The sequence below is a fragment of the Podarcis bocagei genome (assembly GCF_964188305.1).
Source record: "Podarcis bocagei genome assembly, chromosome: 10".
Classification (NCBI taxonomy): domain Eukaryota; kingdom Metazoa; phylum Chordata; class Lepidosauria; order Squamata; family Lacertidae; genus Podarcis; species Podarcis bocagei.
Genome location: NC_138135.1, coordinates 51,652,527 through 51,677,216, shown reverse-complemented (window position 1 = coordinate 51,677,216; position 24,690 = coordinate 51,652,527). Strand labels below are relative to the sequence as shown.

The following is a 24,690-nucleotide window of genomic DNA, read 5'->3' as shown; positions in this document are numbered from 1 at the left end:
AAATCATACATTTCTGAACTTGATGGTGCTGTTATGCATCCATACACATACCCCCATCTGCACTGTGATGCTCGTTCAAACCCTACCGAATATATTCTTTAATATGATTTGAGTGAACTTCGCAGTGCAGATGAGAGTGTGCATGCAGACGCATAAGCGAATCACCATTTGAATGACTTACTCAGGGCCAGCAGTTACTACATGTTGTTACATGTGACTAGTTTCCCATGTTAAAGATATTAGTTTAAGATGCATTGAAGTTTGAAAAACTTACCTATAGGTTTGCATTTGCAAAGTTGAGAAGTTTGTATTACACAGGAGGTTTCTGTCTGGCAAATGTGGCAGAAAAGATTGGATGTTTCTATTAGGCTAATAGATGACTTGTTGCGTGCTGAGGTCCCACAAAACCCCTACCCCAATAACTCAGACATCACACATAATTTTTTGTTTTAGGTTTTTGGCATAATTTTGGCCACAACTTTATTTTATACAAATTGAGAGTGGTTGCTTAGGCATTGGTTATGACTACCTGTCCCCCCCCCCCCGCCTTGGGGGGACAGCACTGACTCCCTAGTCAGTCCCGGAGGAAACATGGTCAGAGTCAGATGGAGCTGCGTAACAGGCCCTCACTGCTCCGCGCATGTTCCTTGAAGCTTACGCGGCCCGCACCCTGCCGTCAGGGTTTGGACGAAGGGGATGGTAAGCTTCAGAATTCCTTTAACGGAATACCCGTCAGCAGCAGCATTGGAGGGGCAGGCACAGCCAATCCATACCCCTCCACCAACCAATTTTAACCAATGCCTAACCACCAACCTTACAAGTTGTGACGATTTGCTAAGCAGTAGGCAAAACCCAAAAGGCACGCACTAATCAGCCAATTGGACAAATTCCTACTGGGCCCCCGCACCAATGCGAACGACCCCATGACAGGCAGAGCAAGGTCAAAGCGCAAGCCCAAATCAAGGGAGGGCGGGCGGGAGATCCGATGTCCACAGCAAAAGAGAAAGAGAAAGCTATGGACCCTGCTTATATAAGGGGATTAATCCCACCCCTAAATTGGCAACATCCAATTTGCCCCAGTAACAACTTCATCCAATCTGCTCCAGCCCATTGCCATCAATGGGCTGGTCACTAACTGGGGGTTTTATTTGGCCCCATCCGCAACACGTGCTCTCTCTTTTATGAGAACACGCTTTGCTGGAAACCTGAGAGATCTCTCACAACAGGAAGGTGAAACCTGAGAAGTCAGCATTGAAGGTAGCTGCAAAAGTAAGAACTCAGCTCAGTACTGTTGAACAAGCAAGTTGCTTAGGAACTCACTCACTCACTCTCTCTCTCTCTCTCTCTCTCTCTCTCTCCCTCTGGGACCAGAGAGTGGAAAGTTGAGTGGACTGCATTAAGGACTAAAAAGAAGGCTTCACTTGCTTGTTTAAAGCAACATGTTACTTTGTACTTTGCAGCATTTATTTGTAAAAATTTGCTTTAAGATTGTTTCCAGTAAAGCTTTGAAACTCATGAACACAGTCATTTCTACACTGCACAAGGTCCAGATCAGGGATTCCTCTGGCGGCAACTTTAACAGCCCACAGATACAACTGGATTGGGAATAGTGCAATTAGGATTAATGTGTCAGCCTGCTTTGTCTAGGAGCAGAAATATTTCAATGAACTAGGAAAATAACACACACACGCACACACACATTTATATTTCCTATTGGCCCAAAGTAGTGATAATGAAGTGGGGGGCATGCAGTCAGTCACTGGAAGTTCAGCCAATGGGATGAAGAAGGTGATGTCTTGTTGCTAAGATGACTTGAACCTCGGAGGCATTGCTCCAGTTTAAGACTTGCCAAGGGGAAATAAGAGGGATGGGCTATCTAGTACAGGGTTGGCCACTGTGGTGTTCCCAAATGTGGTTTGACTACAACTCCCATCATCCTTGACCACTGGCTGATGTGAATTGGGTGTTGGGAGGCTTCGGCGGTAGCAAAGAGGGAGAATTGAGCAACATCCTTTCCAATACTGGAGAGAGATAGCCGACATATTGGATCACCCAGAACCCATAGGATTGCACCCTTGGGTGGTTATCGAAATACCTTAGTTTCTCGGAAACTCATCCCTTTGATGGAAGTCACTTATATTCCCATTTTACAAATGAAGAAGTGAGACTGAATGGTAGTAACTTCCCAGGATAATTTGGAGGCAAGGCTGTGTTTGTGTGAGGAAACAGAAGGTGCGGTGCTATGACACTTGGTTGGGCGTAGGCCCCAGTCGACACAGTGGGTCATAGTTCTGAGAAAACAGGTCCAGGTTTGCGCCGCACATTTCCAAGGCACATGGGTCCGCTTGCTGCGGAAATGTGGCTTTTGTGGTTTCGGCACTTTTTCATGGAGGGAGGGAGATGCGAGACTGACTTCCTTGAATTGTTCAGCAACACCATATGTACAACCGAATGCTGTCTTTGTTCAGGCTTGCAGCCATTTCACCACGCCGCCTCGTGCTTGATTCTAGACACATTGCACCAATCTGCTTGCTAAATCGAGGCTCGTTATGTCTCCCTTTAGTACTGTGCCAGTCTCCGCCTCGCCTCTGACAGAAGCTTGGCAGCTCCTGCAAAAGACCCAAAAGCGGGGGTAAAGCAGAGAGACCCGCAAGCAGGATCCAATAGCGAGGGAGGAGAGCTGGCAGACAGAAATGGAGCACGGATAATATCACCAGCAATCAAGGCTTTGCACCGGGTGCCAGGGACATCTCACTGAATTCCACCAGGCAAGTCATTGCCGGATTTTACATCCAGAAACACAGCCTCTGTATTCCTCCCCAGCACAAAATGGTGGCTTAGAGCCACAGCAAAACATCGTGCATGGCTCAGAAGGTCAAAACCAAATTGAGAAAGGAAGGTAATTTCCAAGTTGTTTGTTTCACCCCGAGAAGAAGTGCAATATGTATTCATCTGGAAATCATTAGCTTAAAAGAGCAGTCTGGGAGAAAACTATTTATATACGGTATTTTAAAATTGGAAAACAACGCAGCATCTTGTATTTACTTGACATTGTTAACCTAAATAACAGAACAGGTGGCACACAAAGCCTTTAAACCCGATTTAAGTTATGATCCTATACTGACAACTTACAATGTAGTGTGACTTGGAGACCTTTGTGACTTACAAGTCTAAATAACAACAACAACCTGAGAGTAAGGCTCATTAATTTAATGGGGCTTACTTCTAAGTAGATAAGACTACACTGTTGCATCAGTAAAATGCTTTCCTGCAATACGATTCAGTTCATCTAGAGAGTTACAGTCTATACTTACCCAGTGAAAATTATTGATGCATTTACAATTATATCCCATTTTTCATCCATCATGGAAATCTATACTTATTGTTCCCCATACAGGCGCTGACCAGACCCAGACCTTGGCTTCAGCAAGGTAGTGACCACGTGCATATTTAAGATAACAATTCTGAATATTATGAAGCAGATTCTCAGCAGTGGAATAATAAAACCATTTCTACCTGAAATTTGCAAGCCTCTTGGTACATCTTGCTTCAGGCCTTTAACAAACACAGGAGTTCTGGCAGTAAGCAGAACAGAAAGCTAATGAAACTTCATGTTCCAATAGGTTGCACATTGAGAAGAAAGAGCAATTGAAAAAGCAAGCCAATAGATTTGTTTTTTCAGAAACTGCTGGCTGCATATACAGTGGGGGGCATGAACGGTTCTTGATGATACTAATTGCCTCCCTTTTACATATTACAACTCTAGACTAGTTTCTTTTGCACCGTAGATCTGAAGCATATGTTTACAGAGATTTGAAATGTGGTTAGATGACAAATTGTCAATCACAAAATTTGAAAAAGTTCCCAGTTTTTGTCCATCTATCCCACGCTGAGGTACATTCTAATCGATCATTGTCCCCCCTACCCTGCAGGCCAAGTACAGGTAATTTTGAGGTTAAGGTCCTGAGGAGGAGATTGCTGGATGAGTCTGCAAGAGGGACAACCAGGCTTTTTTTCTCTGTTTCAACTATTACAACTTGATCAGGCAACAACCATTTGCCAGAAGGTCAGGTAAGCATATCTGGTTTTGACCTATAAAGCCTTAAACGGCTCAGGACCGCAATGCCTCTTCCCATATGAACCTAAGGTAAAGGTAAAGGGACCCCTGACCATTAGGTCCAGTCGTGACCGACTTTGGGGTTGCGGTGCTCATCTCGCTTTATTGGCCAAGGGAGCCGGTGTACAGCTTCCGGGTCATGTGGCCAGCATGACTAAGCCACTTCTGGAAAACCAGAGCAGCACATGGAAACGCCGTTTACCTTCCCGCCGGAGCGGTACCTATTTCTCTACTTGCACTTTGACGTGCTTTCGAACTGCTAGGTTGGCAGGAGCAGGCACCAAGCAACGGGAGCTCACCCCGTCGCGGGGATTCGAACCGCCGACCTTCTGATCGGCAAGTCCTAAGCTCTGTGGTTTAACCCACAGTGTGACCCGCATCCCATATGAACCTACCCTGACCCTAAAATCATCTTCTGAAGCCCTCCTTCGTGTGTCTCCTCCTCGAGAGGTTCAGAGGGTGGTAACACGAGAGCGGGCCTTTTCTGCAGTGTCTCCCCATCTGTGGAATGCTCTCCCCAGGGAAGTCCATCTGGCACCTTCATTATACACCTTTAGGTGCCAGGTAAAAATGTTCCTTTTTAACCAGGCCTTTGGTTGACCTGATTGACATCCTTTACCCTTTTAAAATGTGTTTTTTTTGGGGGGGGGGGTTATTGGGTTGTTGGTTTTATTCTTATTATGTATTTTGTGGTTTTATATCTTGATTTTATTCTTTGAACTGCTCTGAGACCCTGGGGAATAGGGCAGTATATACAGTGGTACCTCAGATTAAGAACTTTATTCATTCTGGAGGTCCGTTCTTAACCTGAAACTGTTCTTAACCTGAGGTACCACTTTAGCTAATGAGGCCTCCCGCTGCTGCCATGCGATTTCTGTTCTCATCCTGAAGCAAAGTTCTTAACCCGAGGTACTATTTCTGGGTTAGTGGAGACTGTAACCTGAAGTGTCTGTAATCTGAGGTACCACTGTAAATTCTAGTAACAACAACAACAACAACAACTACAACTGTTTGAAGCATAGGTTCTAGAAAGACTGGACAAGTTAAAGACCACATAAAGTGAGGGAAGGTAAAGCTCAGAGAAGGAGTAAAACTGAAGCCATGGATTTGTACCTATAGCATCCCTGCTTACAACTAAGGCACTCTCTCATTTTCTGAAGATGTCCTTTATGTTCCCAATATTCCCCGCTGTCCTGTCCTCGACCCTTACTTATCCTTTTGCACAAAAATATGTTTGCTGCATACACAATTGCGCTAGCATTTGTGCCCAAACATATTCACAAACGTCAGGGAGGATTCTGAGGAGCAATGGACAGGAGAGGCAGAACAGGGAGCGGAGAGCACTCAGGGAGGGCAGGGGCTCAGGGATGCTGAGGAGCCCTGCAACCACCTGAGGGCTCGGGAAGGAAGCTCCGACTCAGGAAGGGAGGGGGCTTTCGCATCAGCACAGACAAGGAGGGAAATGAAACATAAGGATCAAAGATGTCTCGTGTGATTCCCACGCCTACTTTGTTGGCGCGGGAATCATAGAAAGCCACTCCCTGAATCGGACTCGATGGGTTCGGGCGCATAATGCTGAACTGTAGCTGTTCTTGTATATATGTAATAAAGACTGTAAATATCATGCTGATTGTGCCGGAGTGTTACTGCGAAGGGGAAACATCACCTTTACAACAAACAAGTTAGCAACCTGAGGCAGCTAAGGGCACCAAGATGGCCGCCACTGAGCTACAAAATTTCATGCTAACTCACGCAAAATATTGTGTTAAGAGAAAGGTCCAGGGGCCTGTAAGCAAGGTTCACATATGAAAGACCTGAAAGTAAAAGAAGCTTGCTTCTGACTTCAAGTGGTCAGTGGTAAAGAATGATGCTTTAGAAATCAGGAGATAAGCAGTCAAATAAACTTAATTCACAGGTGATGTGCAATCTGTGTCATTTATGACACATTCCCATGCTTTAAACAAGGATCTTGAAATGAGAATGTGTGGAAGCAGAAAAAGAAATGAATCAGTTTAAGAGGCAATGAATCTAGAATCTAGCCCTGCAGTAGTATGCAGGCAGTGTGTTCCAATCCAGCCACAAATATTAATACTTCTTAGGTAGTTAAACTGAAAATAAGTGGAAAAGTAATAAATATTATTTTTAAAAAAAAAATTAAAAAATAAACTGAAAATAAGAAGGCACTTCCCACTGGTAGCTAGAGCACTGTTTAAAAAAAGAAAAGTACAGGCACACAGGAAAGACTTCTCTGATTCATTATAAAAAGTGATCATGTTACAGGCAAGACAATCACAGCATTGAGTTTAACATAAAGCTTTTTCCAGCCTCCTCACCTCTCTGATACATCATGCATGGAAAATCTCCTTCCAGTAAATGGCATACCTGTTCCACATATAAGGGGAAAGTGTTCATGTGTGTTTTATCCACCCCCAAACCACCTTGTCTTAATCATCGTACTTACTTATACCAAGGTAATAGAGATGTGCCACAAGAGATTTTCATCTGAAACATAGGAAATTCTACTGCATAAGAACATAGTCAATTAAAAATGCTTATCCACACTCTGTGTTTCATTTGCAAAGTTTATTAAAAAGCATTTGTTTGTTTGTTTTTGAATGGATTACTTTAATTTTCGCTAGTTTGGAATAGCATACTCTACTTTACCAGCTTACTATCTGTTAAAAACACATACACTGGGCCTTCTGTAAAGTAAAGGTAAAGGGACCCCTGACCATTAGGTCCAATCGTGACCGACTCTGGGGTTGCAGCGCTCATCTCGCTTTATTGGCCAAGGGAGCCGGCGTACAGCTTTCGGGTCATGTGGCCAGCATGACTAAGCCACTTCTGGCAAACCAAAGCAGTGCACGGAAACACCGTTTACCTTCCCGCCGGAGCGGTACCTATTTATCTACTTGCACCTTGATGTGCTTTTGAACTGCTAGGTTGGCAGGAGCAGGGACCGAGCAATGGGAGCTCACCCCGTCGCAGGGATTCGAACCGCCAACCTTCTGATCGGCAAGTCCTAGGCTCTGTGGGTTAACCCACTGCACCACCTGCGTCCCATACTCTACTTTACCAGCTTACTACCTGTTAAAGACACATACACTAGGCCTTCTGTAGGGCTGGGCAAATCTTCAGTTCCACTCTGTTTCTCATTTTTCCAGTCTTAACATCAGCTTTTCATCATTCTACATCAGTTTATTTGTTTAAGTCCTTATGCAAATTCTTTAACATTTAGCACAAGTGTATCTTGATGTACATACTTTTCTATGTAATTTTGGTTTGCAATTTTGCCCAATACACATGGGATTATTTTTGCAAAGAGCTTCCCCTGATATAATGTATTTTTCTTTGTTTTCACAAACAGAGGCATTTTTATGCACCCTTTAACCTAGTGCAGAGCTTTCCAAACTGTGTGTTGCAGCCGTGGCTGTTGCAGGGAATCAGCAGGATGCCGAGGCAGAACCTGGGAAAGAAAAAAAAGGAAAAGAAAGTTATGTGAGGAGAGGGAGCTTAGGCAGTTCTCAGCGGCAGCTGCCCTTGCCTTGGTTGCCAAGTAGTGCTATGATGTGGCCAAAAATAAAAGAGCTCAGCAACTTTGGTGCCCGGATTTTCACTTTTCAAAATATGGCAACCCTATAGTTAAATGCATGCTATTAAGATAAGTAGGATCTGGAAACATAAACTATGATGGGGACCCCTGCTGCTGTTCTTCTTTTATGAAAAAAAGAACAATAATTGGATTATATTATTTCATTATCTTTTTATTTTATTTTCCCTTTTATTATTTGCCTTGTGGTTCCCATGTTGTAGGGAAAGGGCAGGAAATGAGTTAAAAAAATATTTTAATAAAGAAAGAAAAAATAAATGAGCTAAGTAATATTCTGCTCTGCATGCCATCAACACCAATACAGTGGTACCTCGAGTTACAGACGCTTCAGGTTACAGACTCCGCTAACCCAGAAATAGTACCTTGGCTTCAGGATGAGAACAGAAATTGTGCGGCGGTGGTGCAGCAGCAGCAGGAGGCCCCATTAGCTAAAGTGGTACCTCAGGTTAAGAACAGTTTCGGGTTAAGAACGGACCTCCAGAACGAATTAAGTTCTTAACCCGAGGTACCACTGTACCTGATAAACTACAGGACAGCAAAAGCACTAGGTTCCATGCTCCAGGGCCAATGGAAAAAGTTTAGGAAGCAGCTGCAAATGGCTCTTCAGATGGAATCTTGCGAGCATTGCCTACAATTGGAGCTTATATTGCCCTAACTTTCAGGCTGTGCATCACTACTCAGATCTGGCCAAAGAAGCTTTGGTGAGATTATCTATAGCTACAAACCAAATTGTTCTCAACAATAGACTAGACTAGCTCAGGTGGGGGTGGTCCATTTAGAGCAAACAGGGCACTGCCTCACCAACCTCTGCCGGCTCTTAGCAAGCCCCTTCCTGCCTTATTTGCAACTGGTCCATGTTGTAGCATGGCCTGTCAGCTTCCTCCACCTCCATCTCAGTAGGGAGTAGGATAGGAACAGTAATTTTGCTGGTTCTGGCTCCACCTACTCTGTCTTGCCTTCTAACCTAGTGCTCCTAATGGACACCAGTCAACCACGGTGATAACAAACCTGGGGAACCTGTGGCCCTCCAGATACTGTTGAACTCCCATCAATCCCAGATTGCATGGCAAGTGGTATAGGCTGATGTGAGTTGGAGTCCAGCAGCAACTAGATCAGTGTTCTTCAACCTTGGGCCCCCAGATGTTATTGGATTCCATCTTCCATCATATCACTGGTTAAAATGGCGGGTGTGGATAGGGGTTGTAGGCCACCAACTTGTAGGACTCAAGCCTGCACATCACAGATTAAGATGGCCACAGGCTGCTCCCCACTGTGAGAGAGGTCCCTATAATGTCTCTCAGGTCAGTCTAACTTATTTGTCTGACATCTGAGCACCTCAGAGATGCTCCTATTGTCCTGGATAGAAACAAAGTTGGACCTCCCCAACTTTGCTTACCTCGCAATCTGAATGAAGCCAACATTTTGTGAATAGGACAGCATCATATCTCTCATATATTGTGAGTATATTAGGAAGAGCTTCTCTGGAGCAGCCAGATTTATTAGTGTATATCTCTATTCCTATAAACAGGCATTGCTTAATGCATCTTTTAAACATAGCAAGTTGTTGAACTATCCATTTATCTGCCAACTGTGGAAATCTCAAGGTTAATATTAGGACTATTGTAAAAGACAGAAAGTAGCTACAAGTGCAACTAGCATCTTTCATTATCGTCGTTTGACAAATGCACCATGAGCTCCTTAATGACACCATGATAAATCAATGGCAAGCTTCCTAAAAGTATTTTTAAGGAAATCAGACGTGACAAATGTCACAATTCCACCCCACCCACCCACCCCCCTGAACTGTTAACTCACAGAACAATTTGCTTACTTGCTGCTTTTCTCCAAATGAAATTCTTGCAGATTCCCTTTGATTTACTAGTCTAATTTGCAGCTATAGCAACTGCCACTATCCGCCTTATTTATGCTGCTCTGCGTTTGTCACCCAGGAATCTGTAATTGCCAATATTGTGCTTCTTTGCAAGACAAAAGGTTTTTATTTCTCCCGGCGGAAAACTACTGAGCTGTAGTACAGTTGAGCATGTAACATCTTATAGCTCAATCCTATTGCTTTAGGCCAAAATTCACCAGGAAATTCCCTGGCCACATTTTAAAAAATAACATAAAATAGAGATTGCACAAGATCATTCAGTTCAATGGGATAGGTTCAAGAGATGTTTGCAGCGGTTTGTGCTCTTGGCTGTGATGCTTTGTGTACTTGGCTGAGCGTAAGCCCCAAAACAGCAAGATTTACTTCTGAGTAAGCATAATAGAATTGTACTGATAGAGAAAAATTAAACCACTCTTGCTCAAAGTAATAGTATGTAATGGAATAGAGGTAGACCAATGAGGCAAGACATAAGAACATACAAAGGACATAAGGCCAATAGCCCGTCTAGACCAACATCATGTTCTCACAGGATATTACAGGGCTTTTTTCCAGCTGGAACTCACCTGAACTAAGTTCTGGCACCTCTCAGGTGGGCACCACTGTCATTCTAACAGAACAGGGATGCAGGTGGCACTGTGATCTAAACCACTGAGCCTCTTGGGCTTGCCGATCAGAAGGTCAACGGTTTGAATCCCCATGACGGAGTGAGCTCCCATTGCTCTGTCCCAGCTCCTGCCAACCTAGTAGTTCGAAAGCAGTTCAAGTAGATAAATAGATACCACTGCAGCAGGAAGGTAAACGGCATTTGCGTGTGCTCTGGTTTCCGTCACAGTGTCCCGTTGCGCCAGAAGTGGTTTAGTTATGCTGGCCACATGACCCGGAAAGCTGTCTGTGGACAAACGCCAGTTTCCTCGGCCTGAAGCAAGATGAGGGCCACAACCCCAGAGTCGCCTTTGACTGAACTTAACCATCCAGGGATCCTTTACCTTTTTTACCTTTTTTATAAGAGAATAAGGGAGGTGTTCAGGGTGAGTTTCGACACCCTCTTTTTCTAGAAAAATAGCACTGGGGTATTATACCATGCACATGATACCGCCCCCCCCCCCCGTCTCAAAGGGGAGACAGAACTGGGCACCAATAAAAAGTATCAGACCAGGTTGAAGGCCTGGAGTTCAAGACTCTATACCATATAATAGGGGGACGCGGGTGGCGCTGTGGTCTAAACCACAGAGCCTAGGGCTTGCCGATCAGAAGGGTGGTGGTTCGAATTCCTTCGACGGGGTGAGCCCCCGTTTCTCAATCCCTGCTCCTGCCAACCTAGCAGTTTGAAAGCACATCAAAGTGCAAGTAGGTACCGCTCCGGCGGGAAGGTAAATGGTGTTTCCGTGCACTGCTCTGGTTCGCCGGAAGCGGCTTAGTCATGCTTGCCACATAACCCGGAAGCTGTCTGCGGACAAACGCCGGCTCCCTCGGGCTATAGAGCGAGATGAGCGCCACAACCTCAGAGTCGTCCACGACTGGACCTAATGGTCAGGGGTACCTTTACCTTTACCCTATAATAGACTAATATAGCAGTTCCCAAAGCGGCTGGTCCCACCCCTGGAGATGGTAAGGGTACCCAGGAGGAGCACTAAGAGACAAGAGGACATTAGGGGCAAGTTGTAGGTATAAGTGGCTATTAGATTTTGAAAAGCTGGGATGACTGGATCAAGTTCATTAATTTAGTTGCCTTAATCACACTTATTAGTTTTAATTGGATTTTGAATGTATGTGGTGATGATGATGATGTTCAGTGTTTTATGGTGTTTTTATATTTGCTGGAAGCAAAATAATAAATAAAAATATTTATACCTGGTCCATCTGACTGGGTTGCCCCAGCCACTCTGGGTGGCTGTTTCAAATTGTTACCACGTCGAATTTTATTGTGTTATCATCTTCCTTAGTGGGTTGTGCAAACTGCTATTCCGAATAATGCTTCATATAGCGTAGGGTAGAGGGCGCTGGGAATGGGTTTATTGAACTAAAGGGGTGGTGGCCCCAAAAAGTTTGGGAACTACTGGACTAATATGTCCCAGCAAAGTACCAAAGCACAGTGGCTAATAATAACACTTGTCAAATATTCGCCAGACTCAGGTAGACTCTTTATAGGGAAGCAGGTCGCCACAGCAATAAGACATTAAATCTTATTAGCATTAGCTTTGCCAAAAAACATCCACCTTTCCAAGAGTTCTATTATGGATGGGAAATAATAGCTGAAATGCGCCAGATGAGCCAAAAGAATTCAGGAATAACCCATGTGTGATATTTGCGTCTCATTTTCATTATTTGCTCCAGCCTGATGAAGGTCTTTGTTACTTTTTTCTATTAAAATCTGAGGGCTGACTGGAAGTCTTTAGTACACACAGGCCATTCCTTCAGAGGCAAGAACAAAGACATTAAATGTGATTTTTTATTTTTGTTTTCACAAAATCGTTTCACTGTTTATTCTATCTCGGTGTTTTCAATGGAGCCACTCAGTCTACTGAAAGAAGGCTGCCAATTTCTTAACCATGAACTGACATTTGAAATGGTTTATTAGACGGGAAGGAGAAGGGGGGGGGCAGAATACTAAAAACATTGCGATTAATTTTCAGTATGTTTTAGTTAGTAGTACACCTCAGAGGATGTGCTAAAATGTTCAGCTCATAAATTTGGGAAAGGTTAATTAATATAAAGTGTCTAGGTTTGTGGACAATATAAACTTCATCAGCTAGCTGCCGGTTAGCTGAAGAAAAGCTTTAGCACTAAGCCAGCACTGTCCCTCGCTTGGTGTAAAGGATACGTCTGGGGAGCTAAGGTAGAAATTAAGACACAAAGCACACCTTTCTTTTTAATTCTGTTGTTTTTAGTTTCCCTTCTCTTCCAGTTCCTTCACTTCCTTCCGGTTCCTCCACAGCAGAAATACAGTGCACTCTCTAAGCGTGTAGAAAGACTCTCTGAATAGAATTTGGCTTACTTTTTGGTGAGTTCAGGATTGAACTCCTCAGTCTTTCCACCCTCACAGCTGTAAGCAACAGTGAGAAGCCTCTAGATCAGGGTTTCTCAAACTTGGGTCTCCGGCTGTTTTTGGACTACAACTCCTATCATTCCTAGCTAGCAAGACCGATGATCAGAGATGATGGGAGTTGCAGTCCAAAAACAGCTGGAGACTCAAGTTTGGGGGAAATTGCTCTAGATCCTGGTGGCCAATGTGCTGCTCTCCAACTGTTGTTGGGCAATATCCCCCATCAGCCCTGGCCAATGGTTAGGGTCACCTTGAGGGTCCACCTTGTGCTATTCCTACCCTACTAGATACATGTTGCATTTTCTAGACAGGTTATTTTAGGACATCTAGAGCAGGGATGGGAAACTGGATCTAGCTAGCAGGCTAGATCCATTGGCTGGATCCCACCTGTCAACTACCTCATGCCACAATCATGTCAGGTGAGCCATTTTTGCCATCACAGCTTGAAATCAATCCTGCACCACACCCCATGTTGCATCTTGCCTCAGGTCAGTGGTGGCAGGTGTCCACTGGGACATGGTGGGGGGGGGGAGGTAGAATGCATAAAGCCTAGCAGTAGGTGGAGTCAGAACCTACAGTGGGCAGAGCCAACTCTTTATCATTTTGTCCCCATTCTCCTCTGGCAAGTTTTAGAAGAGCAATGCTGAGACTATAGAGAAGGAAGCAGATGGCCAGAGCCAACCTCTGGACTGGTTATAAGCAAGAAAGCAGGTGGGCTTGGATGAATTAAGGTGGAGGCTGGTGCGGTGGTTCCCCATTTGCCCCATTGGACCACATTGCCTCAGGTTAAAGGCAGGTGGGCGTGGCTTGACAGAAACAGACTTGCAGCTCAAACAGGGAGGTCTGGCCTATAGACTGGAGGTTCCTCACTGCTGGGGTCATTCTGCCACTACAGTGGTACCTCGGGTTAAGTACTTAATTCGTTCTGGAGGTCTGTTCTTAACCTGAAACTGTTCTTAACCTGAAGCACCACTTTAGCTAATGGGGCCTCCTCCTGCTGCTGCTGCGCCACCGGAGCACGATTTCTGTTCTCATCCTGAAGCAAAGTTCTTAACCCGAGGTACTATTTCTGGGTTAGCGGAGTCTGTAACCTGAAGCGTATGTAACCTGAAGTGTATGTAACCGGAGGTACCACTGTATTCTTGGGCAGTAAGGGGATTGAATGAAGTGAGGTGGCCAGGCTGGCCTTTGCAGAAAACTCAATGGGAAGGCAGGGCTTTCTTCATAGCCAGGCACACATTGTACCACAAAGCCAATCTTGGAATGTTTAACACGCCTGCTTTCTAGCATCAGATCTCATAGGCGGATAATTACAGCAAGACAGTTTGTGACTGCCTAAGCCAATGGTTTCGAGCTGTTTCAAGATTCTTTGCCAAAAGGCATTTTCACACATGAGGCTTAAAGTGGTGGTTGCCTAAACCAGTTGGTAATGCAAATGCTTAATCCTCATGTCTTTAGCTTTTTGTATTTTTTTTTGGAAGCCTACCTAAGGTTCGTTCCAAGCCGACACCACCCAAACACTTTCCACTTCTCTCTTCCCCACCCCTTTTCTTTGTCTTGTATCGATGCTTTTTCGAAGCTCACTGTATTTGAGCAAGTTAGAGCCCAAAGATAATATAATGTCATGATCCTGGCTTTGTGTCATATCCAAATGTTTCTGAAAGAGATCAAAGAAGAGTGAAGCAACTCAGCTCATTTGATCTACAGGTGATGGTGCTCTTAGAAATTAGAGCTTTCACTCTATTATCACAGTGCTTAGGACAGCCTTCCACTTCAGGAAATCTTGGGAATTGTCTTAACACCAAACAGACTATAACTGGTGGAAGGGTGGAGGAGATGTCAAGAGCTGGCAGGCTGCTCAGCATGAGGCTGCCCCATGTGGTGAATCACTGAACTGCAGGTGGAAGGCTTCTCAGTGAAGACTCCAGAAGACTGACTCCACCCACCTAGGCTGACCATTTGATCCTTCTAGGAGCGCTCCTGCATCCTTGGTCATTCATTGGTCCTAACTTGTTCCAGAGCATCTGGTTCCAGCTCACAATTCACGCCAACCCACTTCTCCACCAGCAATGGAGGCAGAGAGTGGCTGCTCAAAGCTCAGCAACAGGGAGAGAGGGCCCAGTAGACTGGTCGCATTCCCTCCAACATTTTTCTGATGAAACTAGGGATGTCCTACTCAATAACTACTACTACAACAGTTTCATTATTTGCACTCCACCCATCTGAATGGTTTTTCCCAGCCACTTTGGGTGTCTTCTAACATATATAAAAACATAATAAAATATTAAACATTGAAAATCACCCTTATACAGGGCTGCTTTCAAATGACTTCTAAAAGTTGTATAGTTACTTATCTCCTTGGCTTGGGAGTTGTATAACTCCATACCCTCCAACATTTCTCAAATGAAAATAAGGATGTCTGGATAAAGGGGAAACAAGGAAACCATGGAGGGGTGAATGGGAAGTTTACATTTGTTAAAAAAAATTGGGGGAAACAAATATGTAATTAATTTTTGAAAATCAAAATAAAACTGTAAAAGGAAAGGAAAGGAAAGGAAAAGTGGAACATTCTGGAATCAGATCAGAAACTGGGGCGGCTTCTGTAAATCTGGGACTGTTCCTGGAAAATAGGGACACTTGGAGGGTCTGCCTCTGGGGGGGATGGAATTCCACAACTTAGGGGCTACCACAGAGAATGTCCTTGTGCAGTTTGGGGTGTGCCCTAGGAAGCGGGCATTGACTATGGAGAATCCTGGAGGCCATATAGGGAGGCCCGGAAAGCTGCATTCATCCCTTGAGCCTGCGGTTCCCCTCCCTTGGCACAAACCCTATAGCTGCCATTGGCAAGGACACAGCAAATGGTGTTTTTGTCAAAGCATCTATATTTCTACTTTGCTGATCATTCAGCACTGGCCCTGGAGGCACCCAGCTCCTGGCACACCTGATCTTTTACAAGGGGAGGGGGGAAAGTATTTTGATTCATCTCCAGGTGCTGAACAAGGTATTTGAGTTGGTTTGCTTCACTGTCAGGCCTTCGTTTTAAAACTTCAGGTGTTTCCAGGTGAACGTAGAGGCAAATCAACCAAAGGCTGGAAAAAAGAGGCTGGGGTGGGGGGGAAGCGTCAATCAAACATATAAAATATTATGATGGGCTTGGCAGCCTTCTGAAGCTGAAGGCAATGAAATTTCACCACCAGAGAAATTGCATAGATCTCAATTAAAAAAATAAAATGCTTTGCAAATGGATGTGAATAAAATTATTGATTTGCTTATTTATTTAGTAATAGTTTTGCATTTGTGCCCTGCTTTTGCCTTTACAGTGGTACCTTGGGTTATGAACTTAATTCGTTCCAGAGGTCCGTTCTTAACCTGAAACCGTTCTTAACCTGAGGTACCACTTTAGCTAATGGGGCCTCCCACTGCCGCTGTTGCGCGATTTCTGTTCTCATCCTGAGGTAAAGTCCTTAACCTGAGGTACTACTTCCAGGTTAGCGGAGTCTGTAGCCCGAGGTGTTTGTAACCCGAGGTACCACTGTACTTCATCCTGCAAATGTAAATCACATGCAGGTTGTTTGTTTGTTTTTATTGAAATTATATACCGCCCTATACCTGGAGGCTGTACCAGGCCTGCTGTAAGCGGAGCAAGAGATCATATGTAGCAATGCAGGGATGAATTCTAAGAGGTTGTCCACACTAGAGTTTACTGTGTGTTTGCCCTCTCAATTAATAGCATAGTCCACATGACATTGCCTTCAAACAATGCCAGTCTTGAAGCTTTCCCCTTGTAAATCTGGGTTTTTCTGAATGGGGGTAATCTAGTAAATTGAGGGAAATCGGTAGGGAAGGAATTTTGCTGCCTGAGGAGAAATGGGAAGGTGCTACCCTCGCCAAAGCCTTCCTTACCTGGGCCACGCATGGGAAATGATATACTGTATAATGAACTGAAAATGATGTTGAAAATAATGTAAAAAAAATCAGAAGCTTTTCTTCTGGGAATTATAGGGACAGAACTACCTAAACTATATAGGAATTTATTTATGTACGCTATTACAGAGGCAAGAGTGCTACTTGCCCCAAAATGGAAGCAGAAGTCCCAGGAAAGGAAGAATGGATACAAAAACTGATGGAATATGCAGAAATGGCGAAACTTACTGGAAGAATAAGAAATCGAGCACTGGCAGGATTATTATAATAACCTGCAGTTTTATAAGAGTATATATTTAAAGAAGGTGAATAAATGGTCAAATTAAGTTAATTTCAATATGCTGAAGATATTAAAAATAAATTCAAGGAACCGCAGAAGGAGGGGGAAGGAAGTCAACTCTGAAATGTTAAAATGACTGTAAACTTAGTGAAATGTATAAAACTGAAAAATATAAAAAAATAATTAAAATACCTGAGCCACGCAGAAGCAGAAGCAGCAACAGAGGTAGAGGTGGGGTTCCTTCAGGAGCAACCCGTCTTGCAGTTCTGCCACATAGGCAGGCTGGCCCTGGAAACCAGACTCCAAACTACTCCACTCAGGGTCACAGACAATTTTGGGGCTGGGTGGTTCAATTGTTACTTTCAGGTGCTCCTCTTTCCGTGTCCACTATTTCTTCAATTCTTTCATTTCTCTTCTGGCCGTGCTCGTAACTATTTCCAGTAGACTCTTGAACTAATTTTCTCTTCTTCTTCTGTCCCCTCAGATTCGCACTAATGCAAAAAATCTGCACATACAAACCAGTGGTGTAGCACAGGTTGTTGGTGCCCGGGGCTTACTTGTGTGCACTGCTCCAGCCCAAGTCTTTACCACCGACCAAGTCACAGTGGTCTGAGCCAGTGATGAGTGAGGCAAAGCAAGGGAAGGGAGAAAGAGGCTCAAAGCTGGCCCGCGGGTAAAAGCTCTCTGTGTGTGTTGTGTTTCCTCAATCTTCTTCAAACCTAATTAAAAGAAGTTTGCTAATTCCCATTTAACTATGAACAACATTACCCCTCAACAACCCCAAAAAGTGCAGTCGCCCCCTTTTAGGATATATAAAATTATAAAGCAGGGTGGGCTGAATGCTGCAGCTGATTTAGACAGTCTGCCATTTGTACAAAGAGGGAATATGCAATAGGGGTGTGCTTTTGTCTGGTAATGAGTGGGACAATGAAACAATTGGGAAGCATTCATTTCATTTATTGCTAGTAGAGAAATGAATGTAAGACTTTCAATATTCCATTCATTAGGAAACAAATGCCATATATTCATTTGGAACTTATTTGGAGTCACTTTAATTTTAATTTTCTTCTCGTCGCTGGAATAGCTCACAGGAGAGACAGGGGGTGGAGTGGGGTGGAGATCTTTAAACTGGGATGGCATAATTTGTGACCCTGTTGCTGGACAATAACTCTCCCCTTTCCCATTGGGAATGATGGAGGAAGTGTGATCCAGCCCAGGGGCGTCTTGCCCATAGAGGCAAGTGTCGCACGGCACCAGGGCGCCATGTTCTGGAGGGTGCCAGGGAAGGGGCGGAGGCTGGACGCAGTGCCTCTCAGCATCAGCTCACTGCCCTCGCCCGCCTCCGCCATGCCACGCCAAAGCAGTGCCGCACCCAGAGCCTCCTCCTCTTCCCCGCCGGAGGAGCCGCCCTCCAGCTGCTGCCCGCCTCCTCCAGCCCCGCAAAGCTGATGGCAGTGCCGTAAAAAGCTCAGCAACTCTGGGAAATGGGGGGGGGGGCGCCAGAGGGATCTTTGCACCACGGCGGCAGATATACTTAAGACAGCCCTGATTCAGCCCATTCTCTTTGACCTCTCAATAGTTTTCAGTACCGTTGGCCATGATATCCTACTGGAGTGGCTCAGGGAGATGGGGTTGCAGGAACTGTACTTCAGTGATTGAGGGACATGGGTGGCGCTGTGGTCTAAACCACAGAGCCTAGGGCTTGCCGATTGGAAGGTCGGCAGTTTGAATCCCCACCATGGGGTGAGCTCCCGTTGTAGGTCCCAGCTCCTGCCCAGCTAGCAGTTCAAAAGCTCATCAAGTGCAAGTAGATAAATAGGTACCGCTCCGGTGGGAAGCTAAATGGCGTTTCTGTGCGCTGCTCTGGTTCACCAGAAGCAGCCTAGTCATGCTGGCTACATGACCTGGAAGCTGTCTGCGGAGAAACGCTAGCTCCCTCAGCCTATAGAGTGAGATGAACGCGCAACCTCAGAGTCGTCTGCGACTGGACCTAACGGCCAGGGGTACCTTTACCTTTACCTTTAACCATCCAGGGGTCCTTTACCTTTTACTTTTACCTTTTACTTCAGTGATTCTTCTCCTGCCTCCAAGGGCCATTGTTCGGCACCATAGAAGTTGTTTGGTGACTCACAGGATCCCACTTTCAGAGCTTCCATCTCAATCTGAAAATGTCTGGAGAGAAGCTGGTGTGTGGAACGATGTGGGGTGGGGTTGGGTGGGGCTTGCATGTATGCCTCCACCCTGCTTTTAGTCCACATGCATCCAGGCAAACATTGGGTTTGTGAGTAAGTTCAGAATAAATAGGATTATTTTTAGAGGCGCAATTCACAAAGACCTGGCTCTGAAAACAATGGCCACTGCCACTCATTTTCAGAAGATTTGAACTTTCAGAGATCCGCCCATGCATCCACCCCCCCCCCCAAAAAAAACACCCTTGCCGTCCTACCCTTTTCACACTGGAGTAATAAAACATTTCAGTAGCCTTTTTTTCCAATGTAAAATTTCCAAACGCTGACTTTCCCTTCCAATCCAAGAAGAAAATGTGTGAGGCTAAAGGGTCAGACTTTCTCAGAGGACTGGAAATCCACTTCTTTGGCAGTCCTGCAAATGCTACAACCCTGTTTTCAAAAGGCTGTGTCTTCCCTTTTAGGTTGGTATTGGATTCCCCCCTTCTTTCTATTTTCTTTCTGTGCTTTCACACTCTGTTCTGTTTTTCATATTGCTAGAACCACTCGTCACTTCTCTGCATGATCTTTCCATTGGTCGTTAAGGGTAGGGCATCAATCAATCTTGAGGTCACTTCAAAAAAACACACACCACCCCAGCAGTCCTGTGTGGAGTTTGTATTTAATAAATCATTTACCGTAGCCACAGAGGGTCTATAGTTAGTTTACAAGCATTAAAAAAATAGTATAAAATAATCACAATTTTATAATGGCTATGTTAAAATAATTACAAATGTCTAAGGTCTCCTGCTTCTGAAAAGATGATGATGTAGATGTCATGTTCTCTTCCTGTTGAGGATATTTCAACATTTAGATGCTGCAGCTAAAAAGGTGGTCTCTGGTTGATACCCAACTCGCTTCCAACGGCAGAAGAGCCCCAGAAGATGCCCTTTGTGCAGGGATGAGAAACTGTGGCCCTTCATGTGTTGTTAGATTCCAACCCCTATCAGCCCTAGCTAGCAAGGTCAATGGCCAGGAATGATGCTCATCCAACAGTGGTCCCCATAGTGAATGGTCAAATCCACTAGTTCTGCACCTCTGCTGTAGATGCTGCAACTTTCTGGTGAGGAAGGAAGTAACTTGGGCTCTATTTTAGGTGGCGTTCATCAGGACAGACAGAGGGAAAGTTCCCTTGAGGAGCCACTTCTCATGTAAATGTTTTGGGAGAAGAGCTAGCATTCTTCAGGTGTGTGTGTGTGTGTGTGTGTGTGTGTGAGAGAGAGAGAGAGAGAGAGAGAGAGAGAGAGAGAGAGAGAGAGAGAACTAAGCAAGCCCCTGCCTGCAATTTCCTGGTACAGTGGGATAAAAAGTTGCATGAAAAATGCCCTTTTTATTGCATAAAGGAGCTCTGAGAATGCAACCGTAATTGTCTGCCTTAAAAAAAAAAAAATTATTCAAACATGGCTGCAGTATTTGTATTTGGGGGGGGGGAGAGAATTCTCATTTTTATATTGCAATATATTTAGAAGAAAGGGGATGTGGGTGGTGCTGTGGTTTAAACCACTCTGCTGCTTGGACTTGCCAATCGGAAGGTCGGTGGTTCGAATCCCCACAACAGGGTGAGCTCCCGTTGCTCAGTCCCAGCTCCTGCCAACCTAGCAGTTTGAAAGCACACAGTGCAAGTAGATAAATAGGTACCGCTGCGGCAAGAAGGTAAATGGCATTTCCGTGTGCTTTGCCAGAAGCAGCTTAGTCATGCTGGCCACATGACACGGAAAAACTGCGGAAGCAGGCAAACGCCGGCTCCCTTGACCTGTAAAGTGAGATGAGTGCCGCAACCCCAGAGTCGTTCACAACTGGACTTACTGGTAACTATCAGGGATCCCTTTACCTTTACTATATTTACAAGAGACTTGGTGGGGGAGTATTTAATTTTTAAATAGACCATGGGGATCTCCAAAAAATTAATAAATATAATTTGTTTTTTTTTAATAATATTTTTATTTGCTTTTTTCCCCAGGTCAGAATGCATCGTCAATAACACAACAAAAGCGGTTTTACAGAAAAAAAGAAAAAGTTAAATACAAGAAAAATCAGTTTTCCAGATCTTTTTTCATAATCAACGGGACTTCCCCACATCTTCCATCCCCTGTTTTCTTTACAATAAAAAATAAACAGCAAATTGATACCTTGTTTCATGCGTTTTTGTACTTTCATCTAATTATATGTTTCTAAAATTTAAACTTTTCACAATCGTAACTTAATTTCCATCATTTTCAAATCTCAATACTGAAGCATGTTTTTCCCAAAACTTAGCAAATTCTCAACATTCATATAACTTATAATGTTTTTGTAGATAGTCTTTAAATTTTTTCCAATCCTCTTCCACTGCCTCTTCTCCCAGGTCTCGGATTCTGCCAGTCATTTCGGCTAGTTCCATGTAGTCCATCAGTTGCGTATGCCATTCTTCCAGCGTGGGTAGCTCCTGTGCCTTCCAGTATTTGGCTATGAGGATTCTTGCTGCTGTAGTTGCATATAAAAAGAAAGTTCTATCCTTCTTTAACACTCTCTGGCCTACAATGCCCAGGAGGAAGGCTTCTGGTTTCTTATGAAAGGTATACTTAAATACCTTTTTCAACTCGTTATAAATCATTTCCCAAAAGGCCTTCACCCTCGGGCACGTCCACCAGAGGTGGAAGAATGTTCCTTCAGCCTCCTTACATTTCCAACATTTATTATCAGACAGATGGTATATCTTTGCAAGTTTGACTGGGGTCATGTACCACCTGTACATCATTTTCATAATGTTTTCTTTTAAGGCACTACATGCCGTAAATTTCATACCGGTGGTCCATAACCTTTCCCAGTCTTCAAACATAATGTTGTACCCAATGTCTTGTGCCCATTTTATCATGGCTGATTTAACTGTCTCATCTTGAGTGTTCCATTTAAGCAACAAGTTATACATTCTTGAAAGCACTTTCGTCTTAGGTTCAAGTAGTTCTGTCTCTAATTTTGATTTTTCCACCTGGAAACCAATTTTTTTATCCTTTTTAAAAATCTCTAAAATTTGGGCATAATAAATATAATTTGGATAATTATTTGGTCTTTTTTATTTTAGTTTTTTTATTTTAATTGAAGTATTATGATTGGATATATTAATTGGACGATTCTTATTGGAAAATCAATAAAAATGATTTTAAAAATAATAATTTTTAACAATAGAAGTGAAAGGAATGGTTCTGCTTCCCCCCTTAGTTATGACAATCAATTTGTATCAGTATCTGCAGCTCAGTAGAAACACTGGACCCTTTCTCTAGCTCTATTCCCATTTCTGCTAAGCATGCAGGCCTTTACACCTGCATACCTGGGTAGCTGCTTAATGTGTAACAAATAGAAACCCTCAGTGGAAGTGAATGGAAGCAGGGCTTGGGCTATCTACCCACTCCATTAAACAAAACACTGTTGAGAGAATTACTGTAATGTAATGGATCCTAAATAAAGCTACTGACATAATTCAGCCACTCTTTTCTCTTCCAGATTAAAAATAAACTAAAAAATAAACAACCCCTGTCCACACCTCGTATAAATGTCATTTAATTCTCACGAGGGGCACACGATGACATTGTTATTGTTTCTTTACTCTCAGCAATATGCCTGGTGCTCACATCACTCAACTGGAGACATGGGCTCAGGAGTGCTGTTCTTTCCATGGGTGCAGCGTTCTCTGAAATTAACACCTTGCACTTGTCACATCAGGTTGGTAATCTGTTATTCTGGTGTTGCCTGTATAGGCACCGTTAATCACCCCTCCCCCCCTCTTGGCCTCCATTCTATTTGTGAGAGTGACACCAAGGGAAAAGTAAGTTGTTATGGCATGACAATTCTGGGCAAAGATAAGTTATAGTGCCGTAAACAGAGCCGAGAAACGAAATTATGTTCCACACAGTGATGGATATTCTGCTCCATGTTTCACACAGCAGGAATATCTGAAGTGCAACAAGGGTGGATGGAAAAGGCCTTTCTGTTTTGCTGACTTTAAATAATGTGCTATAAAAGGTTTTCAGTGTTGTTGCTGTCGTGTTTAATTGTTCTCTCTTTGTTCCCATTTAGAAAACGGGATCCCCGTCTTCAATTTGAATGGGAGACTGATGTCAAGAATTCCTCTGTGAAGCTGCATTCCACAGAGAAAATGAACATTTTGCTGAAGCCATTCCCATAGCCCAATAATCACAGTACTTCAGTTGAAATACTTGATGCATTTTTGTCCTTTCCATGGCTTATATTCAACTAAGTTTTACTCAGCTGCTAAAATTAATGGTCCTAATTTATGGTATCTTCACATTAGAAGATTGGAACTTTGTGAGGTCATTTCCTCCCTCTGTGTTTCTAACCTGCTTTCTTCTGCTGCAGTTCACACCAGATTGGGGGCAGGGATGTCTTCACCCAGTGATTTCTTTCCCCACATCAAGCTCCATTTCAGTGAAGATTTCATCTGTGCATGCGCCGACATCTGTACATGCACAAATTCTTCCCAAACAGTTCACACCAAAATGGAAATGTGGCTTCCATATTGGAATGGAACGGAAGCTGCTTTGAGGGGGGAAAGCACATCATACAGGTGTATTTCTCTAAAAGCTACGGGATACAAACAGTTTGCAACTACACTGGTACCTCAGGTTAAGTACTTAATTTGTTCCGGAGGTCCATTCTTAACCTGAAACTGTTCTTAACCTGAAGCACCACTTTAGCTAATGGGGCGTCCCGCTGCTGCCGTGCCGCCGGAACATGATTTCTGTTCTCATCCTGAAGCAAAGTTCTTAACCACAGGTACTATTTCTGGTTTAGCAGAGTCTGTAACCTGAAGCGTATGTAACCCGAGGTACCACTGTAACATTGTTTGAACCCAGCTTAAAATACTGTGGTGGCACCACACTGGAGCCACAGTATGCAGTAATGTGAACAACACCTTAGTTATGTTCATTAACCTCAGTGGGTCTACTGTTTGTAAAACTTAGTGGAATACCACTCCATGCTTTTGCAAAATCTCATTAATTTAAAGGAGAACTGCCCCATGGATTGTACCCCTACTTTTGCGATCATGTTATTGCACATAGCTAGCTAATATTAAGAGGGAATGGACTGGTTCTTGTTCAACTATCCTGCTGCTTCTAGGCAATTTCATTCAACTGCAGCTGTGTGCTAGTTGCCTGTAACTCAGATAACCAAGATGATTCTCTGCCACCTTTCTCAAATCAGCTGCCACCCATCTTGCCCCTTATGTGGCACAATGAAAACGCGTGTAAATTTACCCAGCTTGGGGGGGGGGAGGATGTGATTAAAAATCCTCTCAGAGACTTCAACCTCTTGAGGCAATTTGACTGCCCTTGAACAAACTGTCAGTAAGTTCTCGCTCAGAGATTACATTACACAGATAAATTACTTCACAACACATGCATCCTAGATTTTTTTTATTTTTTGCTTGAAATAGCTTGAAAAAGGGGGCAGGAAATCAATCCTTTTCTATCTGGTTTTTTGAAAATAGCACTGGCCCACCTGAGCTCTGGAGCTGTTGTAAAAGAAGGGAGAGGAAGTGGGGGAATCAGATATTGCTCAGGCCTCAAAGTGGTGTCATTTAATTACTATTGATAGGAAAGAAA

General features: G+C 43.9%; 1 long non-coding RNA gene across 2 annotated transcripts; it reads left to right on the top strand.

Annotated features, from left to right (window-relative positions):
• Positions 1 to 2,540: 2,540 nt before the first annotated feature.
• Positions 2,541 to 24,406, top strand: LOC308596686. Of its 2 annotated transcripts, XR_014012653.1 has the most exons (4): positions 2,541 to 2,899; positions 3,398 to 3,431; positions 3,933 to 4,071; positions 23,144 to 24,406. It is a non-coding gene; the product is annotated as an uncharacterized lncRNA (long non-coding RNA). The 2 variants fall into 2 exon arrangements; XR_014012652.1 differs by lacking the exon at positions 3,398 to 3,431.
• The last annotated feature ends 284 nt before the right edge of the window (positions 24,407 to 24,690 follow it).